The sequence below is a fragment of the Monodon monoceros genome, unplaced genomic scaffold (assembly GCF_005190385.1).
Source record: "Monodon monoceros isolate NGI ecotype Baffin Bay Population unplaced genomic scaffold, NGI_Narwhal_1 Super_Scaffold_1, whole genome shotgun sequence".
In the NCBI taxonomy this organism is placed as follows: domain Eukaryota; kingdom Metazoa; phylum Chordata; class Mammalia; order Artiodactyla; family Monodontidae; genus Monodon; species Monodon monoceros.
Window position 1 is genome coordinate 71,132,616 of NW_021703765.1, and position 18,723 is coordinate 71,151,338.

Genomic DNA, 18,723 nt, shown 5'->3' on the forward strand with positions numbered 1-18,723 from the left:
ATCAGCATTACCCATAAGTAGGTTACTTCTAGGAAGCTCCATTTTTATGTAGATCTTAGCAAAGAAGGAGAGAGAAATAGTTTGGCACTTCTGCTATTTGTGTTTAAATTAAGATAAAATTTACATAATATAAAATTCATCCTTTTAAAGTGAACAATTCAGTGGTTTTTAGTATATTCACGACGTTATGCAAACAACACCACTATCTAATTCCAGAACTGTTTCATCACCCCCAAAAGAACCCTATACCCATTAGCTGTCATTTCCTATCCCCCCGTCTTCCCAGCTCCTGGCAACCGCTAGTCTATGTGGATTTGCCTATTCTAGATATTTCATATAAATCGAATCATACCATATGTGACCTTTCCTTTCTGGCTTCTTTCACTTACCAGGATGATTTTAAGTTTCATCCATGTTGTAGCATGTATTAGTACTTCCTTTTTTTACGGCTGAAGAATATTCCATTGGTGTATGGATACACCACACTTTGCTTATCCATTCATCCATGGACAGACACTTGGCTGTTTCTACTTTTTGGCTATTGTGAACAAGGTTGCAGTGAATGCTCGCATACAAGTATCTGTTCAAGTCCTTGCTTTCAATTCCTTTGGGTGTCTACCTAGGAGTGGAATTGCTAGGTCATATGAGAATCACCTGTTTTCCAAAGTGGTTACACCATTTTACATTCACACCAGCAATGTATGAGAATTCTAATTTCTCCACATCCTCACTAACACTTGTTATTCTGTGTGTGTGTTCAAAGTATAGCCAACCTGGGACCTCCCTGGTGGTCCAGTGGGTAAGACTCCACGCTCCCAATGCAGGGGACCCGGGTTTGATCCTTGGTAGGGGAACTAGATCTCGCATGCATGCTGCAACTAAGATCCCACATACCGCAACTAAAAAAAAGATCCCACGTGCCATAACTAAGGTCTGGCACAGCCAAAAAATAAAAATAAAATAAAGTATAACCATCCTAATGGGTGTGAAGTGGTATCTTGTGGGTTACCTCTGTTATTTTTTTTGAAAATTTAAGTTTCCCCCTGTCCTGGAAAAAATATCCATTTTTCCCCCATCTTTCCTCTTTCATACACTTTTGTTTTGTTTTGCTTTTAGAACAATTTTAGGTTTACAGAAAATTGAGCAGACAGTATAGAGAGCTGCCATATACCTCTTCTCTCTTCCTGTCACAGTTTTCCCTCTTAGTGACATCATACATTAGTGTGATATATTTGTTACAATTGTTGAACCAATATTGATACATTATTATTAACTAAAGTCCCTAGTTTACACTAGGGCCCTTCTTTGTGCTGTACATTGGTATGGGTTTTGACAAACACGTAATGTTATATATCTCTTATTGTAGTATCACACAAAGTAGTTTCATTACCCTGAAGATCCTCTGTGCTCTACTTATTCATTCCTCCCTCCCTCCCCCAAAGTGCTGGCAACCATTGATCTCTTCCTGTCTCTTTTAACTAGAATCCTTTTTACTTTTGACTATAGTTTTGTCTATTCCAGAGTGTAATGTAGTTGGAATCATATAGAGTTTAGCCTTTTCAGAATGACTGCTTTCACTTGTTTGTTTACCTTTTGAAGGACATCTTGGTTGCTTTCAGATTTGGGCAATTATAAATAAAGGTGCTATAGGCATTCTCAGATTGAGTGATGACCTGGAGAAGCCAATGCCATTGAACGACTGTTTATTGCTTACATTCCTGAGAGAAGGGGACATGCCATGCCACTCAGGGCCACAGGGAAGGCATCAGGTTTTGATCAAGAGGCAGAAGCAGGAATAAGAGAAAAGCCTAAGCCAGAGCCTTTATTGGAGTTTCTTCAGAAAAGGAGAGACAGTTAAACAGTTTAGGATGGGCTCCTTTGAATAATTCCAGTGGGCTCTAGGGCATAGGAGCTGTCTTCAGTTGTCTGGGACCTGATTCTGGGATGATTAAGACAGAGGAAATAGTGGGTTGGTATGTGAGTTACATAAGCAGGTGGGTGGGGACGTGGCACTGGGTCAGGTGGTCTGTGCATGACTAGACATATTCCAGGCAAGCAGTCCACCTCCCCTAGGAATTAGCTAGCCCTATAAGGGCAGTCTCCTCTCAAGTCTGAAAGGTCCCCCAGCATGTCAAAACATCATAAGATACAGAAAATAAAAACCATGATGGATACACTGGGTTTCCCTAGAGGGATGGTTTGGGATGGTTCTCTGGAAGCAGATGCTTACGTGGGGTTTGGGAAACAAAATGCTTATTAAGGATCAGCCCCTCTGAAAGGAAAGGAAAAGTCTAGCTGCAATACTAGCTTGACAAAGGCTTGGCCAACCCAGAGGGAAGCTCTGGAGCGAGGACTGCCCATCAGACCGTCCCGCATCTGGAGGAAATGGGCAGCCGTTACAGCCTGGCCTTGCTTGGTCAGCAGTGCAGGCTGCTCTGGGAAGGACGTGACCTTGAACGAGGCAGCTCTCTGCCCCTAAGGCAGACCCTGAAGGAGCTGACAGCTGGGGGCCATCTGCTGACCCCACTCCCTGCAGGTGGACAGCAAGTCCTTCCTCAAGGGGGAATGCGGGCAGCACATCTGTGACCACCTCAGGGATCCTGTTCCAGTTGGCCTCAGCAGTTGCTGGCTTGAGGACACACTCTTATTGGCTACCTTTCTTTCCCTGCCTCACTTCCACACTCTCCTTTACCTCCCTAATAAACTACTCTCCCCGAAATCTGTATCTTAGAGTCTGCTTTTGGGGGAACTGAAACCAAGACACATCCAACTCACCTGTAGAGTGATGTCCCTTGGGGCCGTTCTGGCAGTTTCCAGTTATATAAATGTACTTTTCTTGCATTACATATACTTAGGGTGATTCCAGTCCTGGTTTGTTCAACATAATTCCTGTTTAATATGTTGCCCTGATGTTCCATTCCATTGATGCTCCTTTTTATCTTAAAACTATCCTGGTTTGGATGATACATTTTATGATCAACCTACAACTCTTTAAAGTGAGTGATCCTTAATAAGATCCATGGACAGGGAAAAGTGGTCTCTTTTGATCTTGAATGCCATCAACTCATAGTTTATTTGGGGTGAATCATCCAATTTTAGAGCTGGAAGCAACTCTATGGCTGGCTTATCCATTGACTCAGCCTTTGGCTTACCCATTGACTCAACCTTTCTTTTTTTTTTAACTATTGGAATGCACATGGTTGGATATTCACATTTATAACAATCCCATGGGAATTCCCAATATGCCAGCTGTAACTCCACTCCTTTCCTCCTACCAGGAAAGCATATTGAATGCTGGCAAGAATTAACGTTGTTACAGGGATAATGTATTCTTTTTAAAAAGATGAATTATTCTCAAGTCCTGGTACTTTAACCATTAGCATCAAATCAGTCATGACACAGCTCATGACTGATTGAATTTGAGAACTGCTGATCTCATTCTAAATCCCTGCATTACAGAAAGAAGTCATTTAGCCACATGGTGGCTCCATCTTCTCACCTGGAAATGGGGATGCTAAAATCTCCTTCCCTGTCTGGCTGAGTTATGGTGGAAGGCAAATGAGATAATGAATGTAAAAGCTTTGGGAAAGGGACTTCCCTGGTGGCACAGTGGTTAAGAGCCCGCCTGCCAATGCAGGGGACACAGGTTCGAGCCCTGGTTTGGGAAGATCCCACATGCCGCGGAACAACTAAGCCCGTGCACCACAACTACTGAGCCTGCGCTCTAGAGCCTGTGAGCCACAACTACTGAGCCCGTGTGCCACAACTACTGAAGCCTGCGCACCTAGAGCCTGTGCTCTGCAACAAGAGAAGCCACCACAATGAGAAGCCCGCGCACTGCAATGAAGAGTAGCCCCTGCTCGCTGCAACTAAAGTCCATGCGCAGCAATGAAGACCCAACACAGCCAAAAATAAAGTTAAATAAATTTATATTAAAAAAAAAGCTTTGGGAAGTATAAATCCTTTGAACCAATGGAAGCCATTGTGGTGGTATCTGTAGATGGGAAGAAGCAGCCATATTTGCTAAGCATTTTCTAGAGCCACACCAGAATTTACAAAATAGCTGAATTTGCACCCATCTGGTTTGCACAGTACATCTATGAGTGAAAATTTTACCAGTGCTCCTGGTCATTATGTGAATTCTCTTTACAACTTTGCTAAGATGTCTTAGTCAAAACCCAGTGGTTGCAAGAGAAAAAATCCAACATGAATTAGCTTGAATAAATTGGCTCACATAATGAAAACATGGGAACGTCCTGGTTGGAGCTGGCCACAGCGATGGCCGGAACCCGAGACTGGAACATCGCAAGGATTCTCTGTGTCTCTCACCCATGCTGTTCTCTATCTATTGTCTTCGTTTTCTCAGAACAGCTTCTTCAGTAGGTGCGGGCATGGCTACTGAATGCTGGGCTCCCATCTTTACCTCTTTGTGATCATAGAGGAGAGATACCCTTTTCCCCTCCCTGCCCCCTCAGATTAGTTAGAAGAACCCTAGAGAGGTACTCTGATTGGCCCACCCGTGGACCAATCACTGTATTCCAGGAAATAACCTGTAAACTAAGCCCGTTAAGCCAGATGCCCACACCTCAGATCAATTACTCAAGGGCTTCTCATGTACACAGTTGCTTCAGGGATTTTTGGGAGCTGGCAACCATCAGATCTGTGCCTATCATTCAGTGAAAATAAAGTCTTATAGATTGTCAAACCTTTATTCCTAACGAATCTTTTATATTCCTAGAGCTATAAATAGTAAATCCTTTCCCTTCCCTTCCAAATGCAAATATTTTGAATTTTTAATGATTGCTTTCCAAAGCCTACTTTCAGAATCACTCTTCAAAAGGTTTGTGCCAACGTATACTCCCACAAACAGATGGTGGTAGGCATTCTTGAATTGTAAACTGTCACTGATCTATGCTGGTGGTTCTCCATTGAGGGTGATTGTGACTTCCCAGGGTATAATGGCAATGTCTGGAGACATTTTTGATTGTCACAACTCGGGTGATGCTACTGGCTTCTAGTGGGTAGGAGGACAGGATGCTGCTAGACATCCTGCAATGCACAGATAGCAGCTCCCCACAGCGAAGAATTATCTGGTCCAAAATCTCAATAGTGCTGAAGTTGAGAATTTCTGATCTATGCAAACAGACATGGTCTTTATTTTTGTATATAGAGAAGTCTCAACAAGAAGACTTGCCTCAACAGAAAAACTTTGGCAGCACACTCTATGGCTGGTCTTGGCATAGGGAGGTACACTTGAAGTCCTATTTTCCCAATTTGGGAGGAGGACATTGAACATGGCAGGTAAAAGTTTTCAAAGTGCCCAGTTAAACTGCTTGGAAAACTCACTCTCCCAAGCTCTGCTGGACTCTGTTTTAAGGATAGTATTTAAAACACTTTAGCAAAAAGAGGGGTAGCTCAGTATACAACTGAATGTGAGAATTACCCATGCTTGGTTTATTTCTATTCTGATCCTTGGAAAATAATAGTCATATACTATCATTAAGGAAATTTAATGCAGGACAAAATAGAATGTAAGAAAACCCCCACTAACAGGGTCTGGTCTCAGCAAATTATACAACAGGAAATAATTTATCTTTAGCTTTCAGCTTCCTGGTTTTGTATCTTTCTCCATGTCACTCACTGCCTCCCTCTACCCATTGACCCCAACTAATGGTACCACTTGCTGCTTCTTTTCAGAAGTAGTAAAATGAGGCACTAAAGAGTAAAGGCTCTGGCATTAGCCCACCTTAATTCAAAGCCTGACTCTGCTAATTACTATTGGTGCAACTTTGGGCAAATTACTTAACTAAGTTTCCTCATCTGTAAAGTAGAGATGATAATAGTGCCTCCTCATAGGGTTGTTGTGAGGGTTAAATAGGTAATATACACAAAGAACTTAGAGCAGTGCCTGGAACATACCAAGTACTATGTAAGTGTTAGTAATGTTATTTTCAATTCTCTACCACTTTATCAAAACCTGATGTTAGACCAATACCCAGTTTGAAGGCTTAAATGAATGGGAACAACTGAGTATGGAGTGATGGTGATAGCCTTTGGGTTTAAGAACCTGAAATCTCAGGACTTCCCTGGTGGCCCAGTGGTTAAGACTCTGCACTCCCAATGCAGGGGGCACGGGTTCCATCCCTGGTCAGGGAACTAGAGCCCACCTGCCGCAACCAGAGATCCTGCATGCTGCATGCTGCAACAAAGATCCTGCGTGCTGTAGCTAAGACCCGGCACAGCCAAATAAATAAATAAATATTTAAAAAAATTTTTTTAAAGAACCTGAAATCTCAACTGGACAGTACCCCACATACAACCCAGCCAACACATTCTCTACACACTTAAAGCTCATCCAGGAATAGAAATATCTACAGCAGGGGTGGGCAAACGATAGTCTGAAGGCCAAATCCAGCAAGCTTTTTGTTTTTATAAGTAAAGTTTTTCAGAACCCAGCCACACCTATTTTTTAATGTATTTTCTAAGGCTGCTGTTGTGCTATAATGGCAGAACTGAGAATTCACAATGGCGGAGTTGAGTAGTCACAACAGAGACTGTACAACTTGCAAATCCTCAAATATTTCATCCACCACAGGACAAGTTTGCTGGCTTCTGCTCTAGACCCTTGCAACTCAAAGTAGCAGTCTGTGTACCTACAGCATCAGCATCACCTGGGGGCTGGTTAGAAATGTAGAGTCTCAGGCCCCACCCCAGACCAAGTGCATCAGAAGCTGCATCCCCAGGGAGTTTGTGCGCACAGTAAGACTGGAGGATACTACATAGAGTACACTTGCTTTCCAAGGAAGAGTGACTTTCAGGGTTCCTTCTAATGCTGAGCTTCAAGTGAAGAACTTAGTTGATTCCTTTTTACTTTTTGTTTAAAATTAATTTATTTTATTTATTTTTGGCTGTGTTGGGTCTTTGTTGCTGCACGTGGGCTTTCTCTAGCTGCGGTGAGTGGGGGCTGCTCTTCATTGTGGTGTGCGTGCTTCTCATTGCGGTGGCTTCTCTTAGTGTAGAGCATGGGGTCTCGGGTGCTTGGGCTCAGTAGTTGTGGCACATGGGCTTAGTTGCTCCACGGCATGTGGGATCTTCCTGGAGCAGGGATCAAACCTGTGTCCCCTGCATTGGCAGGCAGATTCTTAACTACTGCACCACCAGGGAAGTCCCCTTTTTACTCTATTTTAAAAATTTACTTTTAATTGAGCTATAATTGACAAGTAAAATTATATTACTTTTAGGTGTACAACAGAATGATTTGATATATGTATACATTGTGAAATGATTACCAGAATAAGTTTAGTTAACCTCCATCACATCACGTAAGTTTTTTTTTCTTGTAATGAGAAATCTTAGCAACTTTCAATTGTACAATACAGTATTGGTATCTTAGTTGATTCTTATTTGTCTCTCACTGATCTGAAGTCTTAAACTTTGGGGGTATTACTTGAAATTAATAAATTTTGAGCTGGAAAAAACTTTAGAGATGCCATTTCTTTCTTCTCCCTCTTCTTGGTCCATTTTCCTTTTCTTTGTCACTTTTCAGGGTTTATTTATTTATTTTTTGCCTTCTACCCAGAATAAAACTAAAGAAGTAATATCAATTTGGTTGTAGCCAGCGAACTAGAAGTCAGATAACGTGGGTTCCAGCCTCATCTGAACTCCGCTCTTTCCCTGCGGCAAGGGCCTGTGCAGGCTGGGTCTGTTTCTTCACCTGCAAAACGGGAATAATTTTACGTGCTCAGGGCCTCCCTCACAGGATTGCTATGAGGACAAGTTGCAATACTGTATGTGAAAATGCTCCATCATTGGTAAAGGAGCATAAAAATGTAGGGAATTATTTATAGATTGCCTGGCATAGAGCCTTGAATACAGTAGGTGCTGCGTAACTGTTGGGTAGAATTTTTTTTTTCTTGTGGGAACTGCTCCAATAACAGCCAGCAGATGGCAGCAAAAAGCAAGCTTCCCCTCAGAGGCTCCCTCTGGTCCGCTCCCGGGGTTTTACAGTAGTAACGTAACTGAAGGTTCTCCCTGATTTCTAACAGGTTCATACCCCTTCACTCACTTTCTGCCCACATTTCTGAGGGCACGAGGGACTGGGCCTGCTGGGGCCTATGGAGAAGTTGGCCCTGAGTGAACTCATCCATTTCCATTTCTCCGACTATTGCCTTTGTTCCAATGACACTCAGGTCTCCATCACCAGCCCCATCATCTTTCTCGATGGCACAGCTGACCATCTAGTCACTCAACAGTATCCACATAATGCATCTGGTCCAAAACTGAACACATTGCTTTTTCTCCAAATCTGCTTTTGCTCCTATGTCCTTATTTGCACCACCATCCAACAAGGCATGAATGGAGAAACCTCAGGATCATCTATGACTCTTTCCTCTCCTTCATTCTCCACATCCAATCAATCACCAAATCCTGCTAACACCACCGCCTGAAAAACACTAGGGAAAAACACAACTCCAAAGCAGATACAGACTCGTTTTTAAAACATTCACAGAAAAAACACTGAAAAACACACATCGAACTGTTTCACTGTTTGGAAGACTGGTGTTTTCTTTGTGCCTTCCACTTTTGTTTTCTAAAATTTCTGCACTGAGCTTGTGATTCTTCTGAAATTAGAAAATTTTAAAACCTACAATAAATGTTATTTTTCTCCCGAAAGTATATGTACACACAATTGCTAGGACATCACACATAGCTCTAGTGTGCTAACATGCAAAAACAATCTGGCCGTGAGTACAATATTTTGCCAGGCATCTGTGGTGAGGCTGCACAGTGGATCAGCTGGCACGGTGACCCTGTAGGCCCTTCGTTAAAAATGGCACTTCCGGGCTTCCCTGGTGGTGCAGTGGTTGAGAGTCCGCTTGCCGATGCAGGGGTTCGTGCCCCTGTCTGGGAAGATCCCACATGCCGCGGAGCGGCTGGGCCCGTGAGCCATGGCCCGCAGAGCCTGCGCGTCCGGAGCCTGTGTTCCGCAACGGGAGAGGCCACAACAGTGAGAGGCCCGAGTACCGCAAAAAAAAAAAAAAAAAAAAAAAAAAAATGGCACTTCCTCCACACATGGCTCCCAGAAGCACTTCATTTTTGGATCCATTTATTTAATGTGGAAAAAATTTCTGCTGTAGAAATTCATTGTCATCTCAAGTTTATAGAGAAGATATTTTCTTCTCATGGAGTAGAGTGCCAATACCTCTGAAGGGAAGCAGAGCCCTGCCCCAGTCCTTCTTTCAACAAACATTTATAGGGTGCTGACTTAATGCCCTGGGTATAGTTTTAGGAGTCTGGGTTCCAGGGGTGAAGGAGACATTCAAGGTCCCTGCTCTTAAGAAGAGGACATCATATAGCTGGTAAACAGATAAACAAGATGGTTACAGAGAGTAATAATGCGAGGGTGGTGAGGGAGAAAAACTAAATCAGTAAGGGTGGCTAATTTTGGGTTGTGTGATCACCCCATAGGAGGGCACATTTGAACCAAGAAATAAACTACAAGATGGAGCTAGCCATCTGCAGAGCTGCTGATAGAGCCCAGCCAGAGGGAATGGCAAGTAGAAAGGCCCTGGGGCAGGAACAAACTTGGCTTATTTGAGGAAGAAAAAGGCCAGTGTGGTTTTTGAGAGGTAAGCCAGTGAGGAGCAATGGGGCAGATGAGGGGGAGAAGGTGGACAGAGTTCAAGCAGGGTCTTGTAGTTTATTGATAGAGGTTGGATTTTACTCCAAGTTAAAAACCAACAATATACAATAGCTTACACGTATGTATTATGTACCTACTATGTGCAGGTACTGTTCTAAGCATTTTACAAGTATTGTTTCATTTAATCATTACAACAACCCTGTGAAGCAGGGATTATTATAATCCTTATTTTTTCCGAGAAGAAAACAGAGTCATAGAGACTTAAATAACTTCAGGTTACACAGGGAATAAGCAGCTGAGCTGGGATCTGAACTCTGGATGGAGTTCTACTTCTGCACACTGTACAGTGAACCAGGCATATGAACTCTACATCTAATGTGACCAGAAACAAAAAGCTTGTTCCAAACCAATTCCATCTTTGCCACTGTGAGATCATCACAATAATTTGTATAAATAGTTGGAAAAGTCACTTGCTTAACAAAAACATATCAAATACCTTCAACGTGCCAAGTATTGTGTGGATTGTGGTTTTTTTTTTTTTTTTTTTTTTTGCGGTACGCGGGCCTCTCACTGTTGTGGCCTCTCCCGTTGCGGAGCACAGGCTCCGGATGCACAGGCTCTGCGGGCCATGGCTCACGGGCCCAGCCGCCCCACGGCATGTGGGATCTTCCCGGACCGGGGCACAAACCCTTGTCCCCTGCATCGGCGGGCGGACTCTCAACCACTGTGCCACCAGGGAAGCTCGGATTGTGTTTTTTATACATTTCTATCATTTTGTCTCCTCAAAGCCAGCATCTTAAAAAAATCTGATAAATGACTTCCTGCTTCAGAACTCCACACCATCTTGCCACCATTGTCAGCCATCGCTTAATAATGGTGGTAATGAGCAAAACAGCCAGGGAGCCAGCCCTTTTATACCAAGAGTAGAAATAATAGAAATAATCTCTTAAATTGCGATAGCTTTTAACCGTTCTCCAAAGGCTTCCCTGCTTGCTATTTAACTTGATCCTCTCAACAATCCCTACTCTTTTCCGGTTGGATGTGCCTGTGTGACTTGCTTTCGACAACGAATTGTGAACAGAAATGACAGCACGTCTTGGTGGGGCTTTGAAGAGCCAGTTCGTGATTCACCACAGCTTTTCCCTTGGTCATGACCATCAATGGCTTTCAAGATGATGGCGGCTCCATCAGCCTGAATCCCAGGGTGACTATGATGAACAGAGCCTCTTGTCAACAGAAGATGGGCATTTAGTGTGAGCAGGAAATAAACCTTTGCTGTATTAAGCCATTGAGATTTTGAGTTTGTTGCCTTGGTATAACCTAGGCTAGTGGTTCTCGAATTTGAGTCTGCATCAGAATCAACAAAAGACCTTGTTAAAACACAAAATGCTGGCCCCTCCCTTAGATTTTCTGATTCAGCACATCTGGGTTGGAGCCTGATAATTTGCATTTCTAACAAGTTCCTCAGGGCTGCTGCTGCTGCTGCAGGGACCATACTTTGGGAATTATTACCTCGCCTCTCTTTACCAATTCAATATTATCCCAAGGAAATATTACTCAGCCATAAAAAAGAATGAAATAATGCTATTTGCAGCAACACGGATGGACCTAGAGATTATCATACTAAGGGAAGTCAGTAAGAGAAAGACAAATACCATATGATATTACTTATATGTGGAATCTAAAATATGATACAAATGAACTTATCTATGAAACAGAAACAGAGTCACAGATATAGAGAATGGACTTGTGGTTGCCAAGGGGGAGGTGGGGGGGAGGAGGGAAAGATTGGGAGTTTGGGATTAGCAGGTGTAAACTATTATATATAGGATGGCTCAACAACAAGGTCCTACTGTATAGCACAGGGAACTATACTCAATATCCTGTGATAAACCATAATGGAAAAGAATATGAAAGAGAATATATATATATATATAACTGAATCACTTTGCTGTACAGCAGATAATACAACACTGTAAATCAACTATATTTCAATAAAATTAAAAAATATATATTATCCTAAGGAAATCAAAGCTCAGGCAAAGCTTGTTCATTCCTTCATGTATTTACTAAGCCAGCTACGTGCGAGGTGCTAACCTAAGTTCTGCATAATCAGTGACAAACAAAGCAGACACAATCCTTGCCCTCTTGTCTCATAAACTAGTGATTTGCTCGAGTGTACACAGCTAGTGGTGGAGCTAGCAGTTGAATCTGTGTCTTCTTACTCAAAATCCAGTATGTATTCCATTATGCAATAAGCAACATTGACAAACACCTCCTTGGTTGCTATTTCCCCCTTCAATATCTTCTAATAAGGAGGTAACTCTTAGTTCGGGGTAATTCTCAGACCCTTTGTTTGTGGATGGGTTTGCATTTGCAAGTTTGGAGAAGGAAGCTTCAGTGGGGGTGAGGAATGTGAGGGGTCCTCAGCCCTGTGAGGAGACAGGAGAAGAAGGGAAGCCTCCCTGATGGCAGCTGCAGAAAGAGAGAATTGAGTAAGGAAGTGCTGTAGGTACTGTGATGTGCTGTCCAGATTCCCCTTCAAGGATGAAGGACTTACTCTCCCAGCTGCTGGGTGTATTGCTGGCCGGCAGTCTTCAGCTCTCAGCTCCCTATGAGGACTACCTTTCCTAAAGAGAGCCACTTCATCCAAGGTCTCAACCCATTCCTATAACCAATAATTGATGGGGGACCAAAAAGCTCTGAAAGGCCAACCCAGCTTCAGAGTTCTTCACAGGGCCAGCCTTTGGGGTGACTGCATCACAGCTCAACTTTTCCCAGTCCTGCTTTCCTTCCATCCCTTCCCAAAGGTTGGGGTCCCAAGAGCACTCTTTAATAAACACCTTTCATGCTAATCTTCATTTCAGGGTCTGCTTTCCAGCAACCCAACCTGTGACAGGGGATTTCAAGGTATTTGCTGTGGGGTACCTTGAATCTAAATCTTCTCCTGGTCCCTTTCAAAAGCTTTGGTGAAATTGGCATTTCTCACTCATGCTTTTGTGAGACAGCATTATAGTGGATAAAATGGTGTCCTCCCCAACCAAAAGAATTTTTTTTCATGCCTACATGGAACCTAAGAATGTGACCTTATTTGGAAGTAGAGTCTTTGCAGATGTAACTAGTTAAGGATCTCAAGATGAAATCATTCTGGATTTAGTCTGGGACCTAAATCCAAGGACTGGCATCTTTATAATATGAGGAGAGGATGCAGGGAGGCCCACATGCAGAAGAAGGCCACGTGAAGACAGAGGCTGAGATTGGGGTGATGTGGCCACAGGACAAGGAACACCTGGCACCACCAAAGGCTGGAAGAGGCAGGAAAGATTCTTCCCTGGAGTCTTCAGAGAGAACATGGCTCTTCAGACACCTTTATTTGGGACTTCTAGCTTCCAAAACTGTGACAATTAAATTCCATTGTTTTAACTCTTCAGTTTGTGGTACTCTGTTATGGCAGCCTTAGGAAACTAACACAGTATTCTATTGATGAGGAAAATGAGGTGACAGCTGACCGTCGTATGAATGGAAATGAAATGTTCAGTGCTGGGCATGGAGTAGGCATTCAGTAAATGCTTGTTGAACTAAACTGAACAAAATGCTCATAAAGGGGAAAAATGTGTTTCTTAGGATAACTTCTTGATTTATTTTCTTTAGACTCTGGGCATGTGGGCATCTGCTAATATGCATAGTTGCTCATGGTATTTGAGTGTATCCATGGAACTGTGGAAGGGTCAGTATTCATTTTTGGACAATTCTAATAACTCCTTAAAAGTTAGTCACTAATGAGGTCCCTGCAGGGACCTAGATTTATAATTTTAAAATGTCCCTGGCCTTTTCTTTCTTCCTTTCTTTCTTCCTTCCTTTCTTTCTTTCTTCCTTCCTTCCTTCCTTTCTTCCCTCCCTCCCTCCCTCCCTCTTTCCTTCCTTCTTTTTCTGCTCCTCCCAGCCCCTCAGGAGAACTCCAGTTCTATTTTTAGGCATCTAGGCAGGTGGATAACATGCAATTTATATACAAAGGTTATTTAAGAGCTCTGCACAGCATTAAATGTGAATGCTAGTGCTTGTCTTGTTAAGTCACAGCTGAGTCAATCACCACCACATGCCTCAGTTGGCCTTATCTGTAAAATGGAGCTCATACTTCCTTTTCATAAGTTAGCAGCAGTAAGAGAATAAAGTGAATTACCTGATCAACTCTCAGAAGCTCAGCTGCTCCTCTGATCACTTTTGCAAGTCCCAAATCATTTCTGAATCCTGCAGGTTGAGTCTTTGGATTAACATCACACAGAGGAGAGTTGTGTTTATCAATGGCCAGAGATGTAAAATAAATGATTTTCTGAGCTTTATGTGGGTTGTAAGAGCCCAGAATGAGCCCCAAGACACTTGCTCTGTTTCTTCTTGCCTACTTCTTCACACTTAGGACTATAGGAACAATTTTCAAAGACTAACTAAAATCACAATGAAAATTTCCGGTCAATCATAAATTGATTTTCTTGCTTAGGTAGGACACTCTAAAAGATTCCATTGGAGGATGCAGACATAGGGTTTCTATAACTGAAGGGGCTCAAGGAGGATCTGTGAATACCCCTTAAAGTGCCAAGAGAGCCTGCAGAGCTTGCTTTGGGAGTTGGGTCCTCTTCAATGACACATGGCCTGATGTTCCTCCATCTCTTACCCCCTAAAGAAGTAGCAGGTTATTCTTATTAAGAGATAGTTGTCAGTGAGGGTGCTTTTGATTGCAGCCTAACTCCAGATGGCTTAAAATTACAGGCAATTTATTATCTATTTGCTCACATAACTCAACGTCTATACATAGGGCTCCCTTCAGGTAAGGCTTGATCCAGTGGCTTACAGAATGTCACCAAGCATGTCTTTCTTTCTGCCTCTCCGTTCTAACTCCTATAGTTTTGGCATCATCTCCAGAGTCTACCCAGTGGTCCTATGGCTGCTCTGGATTCTGCTACTTTTAGTACATCTCATATCTTCATGCCACACCATTTAGGGGAGGAAAAAATAGATCTTCTGGTATCTCTCTTTTTTTTTTTTTTTTTCTTTTTTTCTGGTATCTCTTACATGAGTCCTGGTGTAGGGCTAGCCAACTGGAGGTTGAGAGGTCATGTGGAGGAGAACTGAGGCTCCTCAGATGACAGTCAGTCCCCACTACCAAATATTGAGTGAGACCATCTTAATCTTGTAGCCCAGCCCAGCCAAACTTCTAGCAACCCAGGAGTATTGCTTGCTGGTCCCACCAATATGTAGAAAGACAGCATCTCTGATGCAACTTAAACTTAGATTAAAGAAGGTTGGCCATTGTATTTATACTTGGAAAATAACAACTACTAACTCATATAGAACATTTTTAATGTACCAGGCACTATGCTACCTTTACATAGCATTTCTCCCTACAACAGTCCTGTGACATAGGTACTGTATATTAGCTCCTTTTTATAGATGATGAAACTGAGGCGCTGAGAGATGAACTGACTTGTTCAGAGTCATACAGCTTGTAAGAGCCCCCGTTGCACAACCCTGGGGAAATGGAAGGGAAATCATTCACGTGGACTGCGGCGCTGGAATTTTCCTTCAGGGGGCACAATTCACATTGCATTCTATGTGTACATGCTGTCCAACCTTGTGCTTCTTTACTCATTATTCTGTACTGTACTGACTCCAACTGCCCGTTCTGGATGCACAAATTAGGCCAACAGAACCTTTGAGAGACGAAGGATACAAAATAGCGTGACATTAGCCATCAGTGCCATGCTGGGGATCTGGAGTCTTGGAAGTCGTCCACAGCCAGGGAACTTAGCAAGGGGGTGGGAACCAGTCGGCAAGCATTAGATGGAACCCTGAAGCTGCAGCTGGGGACCCAGGTAAGACTATGTGTCAATCTAGGCTGGTATGCAGAGACTAGAAAGGCAGAAACTTTAGAAGGCAAAAAGAAGGGAAGTGGTCAAGACTGGGTGGCTGGTTGGAAGCTAGAAAATGCACTGATAGAGGCAGACAGCAAAAGTCCCTGTGCCTTTGCTGCAAACTCGGGCACTCTCTCTCCCAGACTGGTTTGGTGGGTGCCAGTCCCAGGAGTATCCATCATCGGGAGCAACAAAGAGGGTGAACTTGAGAGGTACCACTGACATAAAGAAAGCAAGTACCCAAAGCCAGGAAATGTATACCTATAGCTAGGTATGAAGATGTGTTTCCCCCCCCGACCCTCCTCTCTTTCTCTGTCTCTCTGTCAGTTTCTTAGTCCAGGCCCTGAACCTTGCTAATAATAGGAATCCATATTTGCATCTCATTGGAGGAACATGCCAGAGACTTGAATGCCTTCCATCCAGGTTACTAGTCCACAGGATCAGCACGATCTCAGGAACTTGCACCACAGGGCAAGTTTGAACAGGGGTCTACTCTTTATAAAGCTGTTTGGGAGGCTTATTAGCATGTTTGAGGTTCTGCCAACGGTTTGTAATAAAAACACAATGGAAGAACACAAGAAGTTTTAGGGAGATTATTTTCTATAACAAAACACTCTTCTAAACAGACCCCACTGGTTTATATTCCATTCCAGGACTCGATTCCCTTTTGCAAGTGCAAAGGTCTCTATGCCATGTTCTACTGAGTCAGGTAAGAAAATAACTGTCAACTCCACATTCTTAGGTGCAGGTAACTTAGATTTTTTTTGGCTGACAACTCGAATAATGCATGCTTATTATTAAAAATAATCGGATGTGGTCAGGTGTGGCAAGGCCCCCAACGGTAACGAGAGCTCTCACCCTTGGTCCACTCTGAGGCTGCATTCAGTGTTTAAATGCAATGCTAGGAGACCAGTTCCAGTCTGCTATACATGATGGAGAGATAAAGTTTTACTGAAGATTTTTTGGAGAAGGTGTGGAAGAAGAGTGACACTGCATACCACGTGGCAGACATCACAGCAGTTCCCTTTAAACATCTATGTTCCACTGGAATTTCCTCTCTAAATATCAGCCTCCTGGGACTTCCCTGGTGGTCCAGAGAGCAAGACTCCGAGCTGTGGTGCTTCAAGGACAAAGGACGACCCTGCCTGAAAAGGTTTCAGCGTCACACCCCCTACTGGACTCTTAATCACCCTCCCTACCATGTTTCCATGGTTACGAAATTTCTGAGCCCACCTGGGCAATGGGACCTGTCCCAAATAAGGAAAGGCATCTGCCCTGTCCCAATCCCACTCTATAGAAGGAAGGTATATGTGCCTCGACCAATCAGTAAATGAAATTTTCACCTCGGACCATTCCTTTGTTCTCTGGCTATAAAAACTGACTAATAGCACATGTTTGGAATAGGAAGTCAGCCCACTGTTCTGGCAGCAACCCTTCCCTCTAATAAATTCTATCTTCTTTACATTCTGCCTTGTGTCTGGAAATTCTTTTCCAACCCGCATTTGGACCACGACACGCGCTCCCAATGCAGGGGGCCCGGGTTCGATCCCTGGTCAGGGAACTAGATCCTGCACGCGTGACGCAACTAAGTCCACATGCCACAACTAAGAAGCCCACATGCCGCAATTGAAGATGCCATGTGCCGCAACTAAGACCTGGCGCAGCCAGAAAAAAAATCAGCCTCCTGTCCCCCATCCCCTTCTCCTTCCCTGTCTCTGTCTTTGTTCCCCATCAAAACATAAATTCCCCTCAATGGTCTGGAAGAACTCAGTTCTGGCTCTCAACTTGCCTATCCCACTCAAAAAGAGAAAAGCTCAGTAGATGGCTGATTGTACTCTGACCCTTTTGAAAAAGAAAGCAGCTCAATATCCAATTATTTGTCAAGAATGGCTGGGAATGGGCACTGGAGCTAGCTTTCTCAGGCTTGAGAGACCTAATTGCGTGTTTTTCTTCTCAGTTGCACATTCAATGAAATCACGGTGGCAGCTTGAAACGGGCTGTGGTTGTAGCATTTACAGCACAGAAATTGGCGAACACTGTAAAGCACCACCTCCCCCCCCACCCCAGAAGCTAGTTCTTAAGCATTTACCAGCACACAGCTGGACCCACTCTACAAGATATATCTAAAAGTTTTTACCAAACAAAATTAGGTCTTGTTCTGTGGAAGGCAGTGCCGGGGGTGGGGTTAGGGTGGGAGATAATTTTTGACGTCAAGAAAATAAAAGATTTCTCCATATAGTGACATGTATAATATACATTGTTAAAGAGAAAAACCACTGGCCCCAAATGGCATCACTTGTGCTAGTGCCCATGGTACCAAACCTAGATTTCATACCTAATCTAATTGCAGTTTTGACCTTCACCAGAAATGCAATCTTAACTAACGAGCTTGGAATTTTCTGGTCAGCACCAATGTGGTAATCTGTCATGTGGGTCCTCTCCATTCCCCCCACCCTCACTCCTGCACCAGTGGATGGGGAGGAGATCTGCATGATAATATCCTTGCCTGTTAACCTCCCTCCAAAAAGATATCCTGGCCTGAAAATAATCCTTATTTTCTTCTGCTAAGAGCTCCCTTGCCCCACCCTTCTTCCTATAAAAACGTTCCATTTTGTACAACCCCTAGGAGTGCCCTTCTAGTTGCTAGATAAAATGCTGCCTGATTCCTGAATTGTTGAAACCAGCCAGTTAGATCTTCAAATTTACTAGGTTGAATTTTAGTTTTTCAACAATATAGAAAGTTTAACTGCCATTGCTTTCCCCTCTCACAGCATGCATTCTCCCCAGATAACCACTGTTAAGTTCTGTATATACTTTCCTCATTTTTTTCCCAAGCATCCACAATACTCTTGTAATTTGTATGAGATTATGCTCTACTACCTGTTGCTGTCTTACTTTTTTTTTTTTAATCTAACAAGGTATCTTGGACATTTTTCTTTGTGCTCATAGAGTTAATTTTTAAAAGTGGATGCATAGTATTCAATTGTGTGGCTCTAGATATGGAAAGTAATGGGAAGGGCGTTTGAAGGGGAAATTAAGCATCTGGTCTTGGCCCAGTTTACAGTTGAGAATTATCCACTGCATGGGCTCTCCCTGTGCGTGGCCTTTAAGGCAGGGTTTCTCAGCTTTGGCACTACTGACAGTTGGGCCAGTTAATTCTCTATGATGGGGGTC